Below are 6,742 nucleotides of genomic sequence, written 5' to 3'. Positions count from 1 at the left end.
TTCCTGTTGAACATTAAGAGGGTATTGTCTCAGCTGCGGTGGTGTAATTCCAGGCTTGACTGAAACTTTTACGGGGGGCACGGGAAGTGTGCCGAGGTCAGTTTTTGATGTGGACCAAAGTTTTGCAGGAACTTGTAGAAGTATTGGGTCTGTGTTTACTTCACGTGTAACTTCAGATTCTGGTTGATCTTCTATCATCTGGAGGGTGCACAGGACGTCTTCTGGGATATCTTCTGGAATTTGCAGGATAGCAGATCCATCTTCATTGTAGACAATCTGAGCTTGTAGTCTTGATAGTAGATCTGCTCCCACTAGGGCATCTCCACCCAGGGGGGACACTAAGAATTTAGACAAGAACATGTGTGGTCCCAGTTTCACCTTCAGTGGATGTGTTATTGGGATTATCTGGGCTTGTCCATCAAATCCGGATACTACAGTAGCTTCAGATGAGATGGATCCTTCAGGCACCAGGTTCCTGGGGAGTACGGAGCGTGAGGCTCCTGAGTCCACCAAAGCTCTTATTTCCTTGGTGCCAATGTGAAGGGGGACGTGTACAAATAGACCTCTGGCATCCCTATCCCGTGCTGCCGCAAGTCAGGCAGTCTTCTCCTCCTGACTCTCGGGTTGGTTTTTAGTGTCCCTCTTCTTCTTTCTACAGTCTCTGATCACATGTCCTCTGACTCCACAATAGTAGCAGGTCGGTGCCTTCCTTCTTGTATCTTCTGGCTGACCGTTCACTGCTGCTATGACAACTTTCTTGTAGCTCCTCTTATCCTTTGCGTCGGTTTCTAAGCCACTTGCTTTGTTGACTAGAAGATCTATGTCTTCCATGTTCCTCCATTCTGGGCAGCATGCTTTCAATCTTTCTGCCAGAGGTGCACGTATTCCATCCATGAAGGATCTTACCATCAGGCGACGTATTGCGGCTGCTTGTATGTCCAGCCCTTCATCTGCGAATGACTGCAACAATCTGTAGTAAAATGAGCTGACATTCTCCACAGGACCTTGATGCACTGGTCCCATTGTGCCCTTAGTTCTTTGCTCTTGGGCGCAGAAGAGATTGAGTCTTATCATGAAGTCTTGGCCCGATTCCACATTACAGGTATCATCCGGAACATGTCCTGTCAGGTGGGCAGTGAGTTTGGCATACAGTTCGGGAGACATTTTAACTCTACACAAACATTCCATGTCCAACCAAGTGCTTCTGTAGGAGACCTGTATTTGGTTCAGGTAACGTGAAAAACTGACTGGGTTTCTAGTCGGGTCTGGAGCATTTTGCAGGAAAGTCATCTGCTCGGCTGGAGTCCAGGGTACATAGTCATCATACGTACGAGGAACTGCATCTCTGGGAGCATCTGGGTTTTGTGGATTAACAGGTGGTCTTATCAGGACTCTTCTTCCACTACGGGATAGAGAGGCACTGGTGCTGTGGCTTGTAGCTTGTGCTGTGGGGCTCCACAGGCTAGGCATGTTTCACTCCAGTCCGGATTTTGTTGGCCACAGTTTGTGCAGGTCCATCCCGGGGATCCTGCTATTTTTGGAGCTGTTCCAGGAGTAGCTCACAGGTTAGGAGGCTGTTGATCCTTATTAGCCTGCTTCCCAGCTTCTTCCCATGTGTCTGATTCTTCATGGTATATCCAACCTTGATCGTGGGCTGTTTTTGCCATGTCAGAAAGAGTTCTGACTAGTTTAGTCCATGATTTATCTGCTATCACTCCTGCTCTAGTAGCTCTTATTGTGTCCCATTTGTTGGGGTCCAATTGATCCTTCCCCTTCAATCCAAATGTCTTAAAAACTTCCTTGGACTGACTGACTGTTCTTTTGCCATGATAACACGTAATGAGATGTTGCAGGGTGCATCCAGCTCTTCTGTCTTTTGATATTCCTTGCCCCATTCTTCGTCTATCTTCTTCAGCTTTTAGACCCTTGAACGTCCTTTGGACTAAACCTACCTATCCTGGAAGTACTCAGAGACTAACTCCTTTTGTATTCCTACCTAAGGTGAGGTCTACAACCACCTTTCCTGGAAGTACCCAGAGACTGACTCTTGATCTGTATACCTACTGAAAGGTGGTGTCCTAACTGTTCAGAGGGGGCTGAGAATGTTGAATGGCGCTGGGTTACCCTTCTTGTACCAAAGGTACACTCTATATCCGATGGCAATGGCAAACAGGGCTATTCCCACTAACACACTAGAGCAGTGAATATCACATCCATTGGACAGAGCAGGTACACTATTCCCTTTCAACACTCACGTATGTATGGGATCTATGACAACCAACAAGGACAACAGCACAGAAGCAAAGCGCAGGAGAGCAGACACGCGACACACGGAGAGGCAGAGAAACACAGAGAAACAAACAACCAAACAAGGCACAGAAAACATCAGCTGACAAGGCTCTCTCTTTCAGAGTTCAGTAGAAACCCGCCAATAACCCAGTATCTACTCACAGTGCACCTCTTGCGCGTTGAGGAGGAAACTGAACAGAGATGGGGAGCATAAAGAGAAGAATAAGGTTCAACTCTTACCTGGCCAGGTGTTTCTGGTCCCCACGTCTGGTCACCTCCTCCTCGGCTTGGCAAGACAGTTCACTGCGTCCTGGGATTACAAACACGGGTCCCTGTTCGGGCGCCAGATAATGTTAGGTTGACCTAACGGTCACAGCTGTTGCCAGCGATGTCCGAATGCAGAGAGGGTACCGGTGACCATCCCCCCCTCGGCTATTCCAGCTCTTAATGAAAACAAGCAAACGCCGTTACACACATAAGACTGGAGATGTGTGGCTCCCAATAGAAAGTGTATTATTTTGTTTACATTACAAGGTTATACAGTGTTGATTAGGGCGTAACTATGCAGCATACATATTCATTACAGGCGTGAATTACATATTCCCAGCAAGAGAAATTAACATAATGACTTATACTCCCATAACAAGATGTTTTTCAGTCGTCCCTAAGTCAAAACATTCTGCGTCCTTGAGGTTGGTCTCACAGTTTATTACGTAAATAAGTCTGGTTTGGTCTTGCCAGGGAGAATGAATTTCTATTATTTTCTATTAATTTTGACCCAATTCCACCGCAGCGCGACCGTTAGGTAAGTATTATAAAGTGTTTTTTATGTTTTCACAGCGGCCTAGGCTCTTATATACAGCATGTTAGAATACTGTTTATAAGAGCCTGTGGTGGTGGCCGCAGCTTATAGGCAAAAAAGTGGTGACAGGTTCCCTTTAATCTAACCATCTTGTTAGATTTAGAAGACAAACACTAATAGCGAAAGTTGCCCTTTTATTATTCTTATTAAAAATAATTCTTTAATTCTTAGACTATTATTAAAGCTACAATTATTGGAAATAATTCTAATAAAATTATATCTTTTGTTACACCACCAAAAAAATCCAAGAATCATGCCAATGTACAACAACGGCCATTCCAGAAGCTTTATTAATGGCTAAAATGCAACAAAAATTCTCGCCAAGTTCTCAAAGAGGCTTAGTATGGCAAATATTTGATAACGAGGAAATTAAACTTTTAGTGGCCATATAAAGTCGTCTTGCAAAAATCCTACCAATGGGAATAACATGAGCTGCAAAAAATAGCATGAATGAATATCCTTAAGAAAAACATTCCTGAAGGACAACATAATATCAAAAAATCTTCCTTGATTTCTCATCTGGAAGACTAAATTCTATATGAACTGTTTGAATTGTAATGCCTAGACTTTCTAAACAGGTACAGGGAAAACAGCATGTTCTGTGGCTAAGGGAACACCAAAGAATCCATGGGAGTTGAAAGTTTCAAGCTAGCTTGTTACAACTGCTAGCAAGGTGGCTCAGTGGTTAGCACTGCAGTCTTGTGGTGGCTCAGTGGTTAGTACTGCAGTCTTGTGGTGGCTCAGTGGTTAGTACTGCAGTCTTGTGGTGGCTCAGTGATTTCCTCCCACACTCTAAAAACATACGGATAGGGAACCTACATTGTGAGCCCCGATGGGGACAGTGTTGCCAATGTATGTGGAATTAACAGCACTATATAAATGAATAAAAAATTTTATATATATATATATATATATATATATATATATATAAAAATAATCTAAATAATGTAAAACACCTCTTCCAACCTTATATACATCCCAAACTACCTATTCTTAAAAGAACTAAAAAGTTTAAAAAATACAAGCAAGAAAGAGTAAAGCCCATAGGGAATGCTTTGTCAAAATGAAACAACCATCAAACTGAAAGCCTGGTGATCTAAAGCCGATAAGAGAAATCGGTAACTAAAGAAATGATGACTTGATATCAGCTTTAGCTTCCCCTTCACCAAATTTCTGTAATAATTCACAAGCCTTATTGAATGAAGCATAAGCTATGGATGCATTTATCTTATTCACTGAATCATTTTATGACGATTTCTGAGGGTAAAATAAATGTTGAATTAATCTACAACTATTTGGCTCCCTCTTGTGGACTAAACCCAGAAGAGACAAATGGAAATGCTGAAAGGGAGGGGCCGAAAATGAGCCCTCAGCCTTTCCGTCCTCGAACGCCTTGTGAATTTTAATGTTATGTATAAAGCTCAGTGTATGTGTGTATGTATGTATGTATGTATGTATGTATGTATGTGTGTGTATGTTTGTATGTGTGTATGTATGTATGTATGTCCGCTAAAGGAATTTGAACCATCGTATTTACAATCACATTTTGCACAGACGCCCCATATGACCCAGGGAACGTCATAGACTATGTTTTGACGGGAAAATTTAACCCCGCGCTTTACAGTTACTCTCCAAAATCCTGCCTCCATTAAACTGAATGGTGGTGGGAGCTACAGGCTATTAATAGCAACTGTCAGTGGTTGCTATAGGAACAAAATAAACTGTTAGTATAAGAAGCTTATGTGTGAGGTAATATGATGTCAGTGGTGAGACGGATAGAGACAGACAGAGACAGAGAGACAGACAGAGAAAGATTGGCAAAGAGACAAACCTGGAAAGAGACAAACCTGGAAAGAGACAAACCTGGAAAGAGACAAACCTGGAAAGAGACAAACCTGGAAAGAGACAAACCTGGAAAGAGACAGACCTGGAAAGAGACAGACCTGGAAAGAGAAACCAAGGAAAAAGATGGTGAAAACATACCCTGCTGTAACTAAATAAAAGCATAGTGCATATAAACATAGGGTACTTAGTAAACACTGTTTTTTGATCAAAAAAAGCATAAAGCTATCCCACCAACGCCAAGGTGTACCCAGCTGGGATAGTACCTACACTCTCTAATATTAAAACCTTACCATGGGTCTAAAATAGGCCTCAATGTGGCTAAGGGCTGAGAGTGACCGGGTCCCAACAGAACACACAGTCAGGCGATGCACAGAATGAAATGCCCAGCTCACCAAGAGGGAGGGCCACACCCTATTTGTACTGAATACAAAAAAGCTACATAAAAACAAAAAAGTGAGCCGCAGTAATTTCATTTTCCCACCTATCGGATAGTCCTTGTTCTCCATTATAAACTGATATATATTCCACATATAATCCCCCCTTTAGGGATCAAGCCTGACCGCTGACTACCTAAATGTATCTGCTTGTTTATCTTTATAAAACGTCCACTATTGCCTATGAAACGAAGGGCTGTGGGCGTGGCCTGAACGGAGGTCACATGACCGCGGTTCCCCCTAATACTATTGGTCTTTATGTTCCTTACTAGGAACTGGGCTTGGGGGAGCGGCCTAAACAATGACCACGTGACCGCGTCACTATGATCATGGTCCAGCATGCATCTGATCAGGAAGTAACCTGAGCATGTGACCGGGACTCATGACGCGATGGTCACATGTCAAACAAGAATGACGCGGTGCTATGACTCGGCGGTCATGTGACTAATGTCACATGGCGCGCGATTTTCAAAATGAGGCTACTTAGGGCCGGAAATAAAAATGCCGGCGATCTAGCACTCCATGTGGACTTCACAAGAAGCGTGGTCCCCAGACCCGGTGTGTTATGGAAGCTCACACCTAGGGCAATATAGGTCCCATGCTCCTCTGATAAGGTAACATCAGTTTATGATTTGGGGATGTATATAGTAATGTTTTTACTCTACTTTTTACTCTATTTGAGCACCACTTAGACTGGTCAGTAGCTCATCATATCTTTTCCACACTACAGCCTCCAAATAATACTTTCCCCTGATGAATCAATAAGAGGAAACGCGTTGGGAAGAAAACAAAGGAGGGCATTGAGCATACTCTAGCTATTACCTTTGGGCTGAATAAACAATGTGCATCATGCCTTATTAAGGTAATATCTATTTCTTTTTTCTGCCAGAAAGGATGGGTGAAATATGATACCCTGCTTCTGCCAGATGCAAAGAAGGGAATTTTGTTTACTTACCGTAAATCCCTTTTCTTCTAGCTCCAATTGGGAGACCCAGCCAATTGGGTGTATAGCTACTGCCTCCGGAGGCCACACAAAGCACTACACTTAAAAGTGTAAAGCCCCTCCCCTTCTGCCTATACACCCCCCGTGGGATCACGGGCTCCTCAGTTTTAGTGCAAGAGCAAGAAGGAGGAAAGCCAATAACTGGTTTAAAAACAAATTCCATTCAACATGAACAACATGTGTACCCGAAAAAACAAAAATCCCTAAGAAAACAGGGCGGGTGCTGGGTCTCCCAATTGGAGCTAGAAGAAAAGGAATTTACGGTAAGTAAACAAAATTCCCTTCTTCTTTGTCGCTCCTAATTGGGAG

Source organism: Anomaloglossus baeobatrachus, chromosome 3 (assembly GCF_048569485.1).
Source record: "Anomaloglossus baeobatrachus isolate aAnoBae1 chromosome 3, aAnoBae1.hap1, whole genome shotgun sequence".
Classification (NCBI taxonomy): domain Eukaryota; kingdom Metazoa; phylum Chordata; class Amphibia; order Anura; family Aromobatidae; genus Anomaloglossus; species Anomaloglossus baeobatrachus.
The sequence above is the reverse complement of the archived record's forward strand: the minus strand, read 5'-3'. Positions refer to the sequence as shown.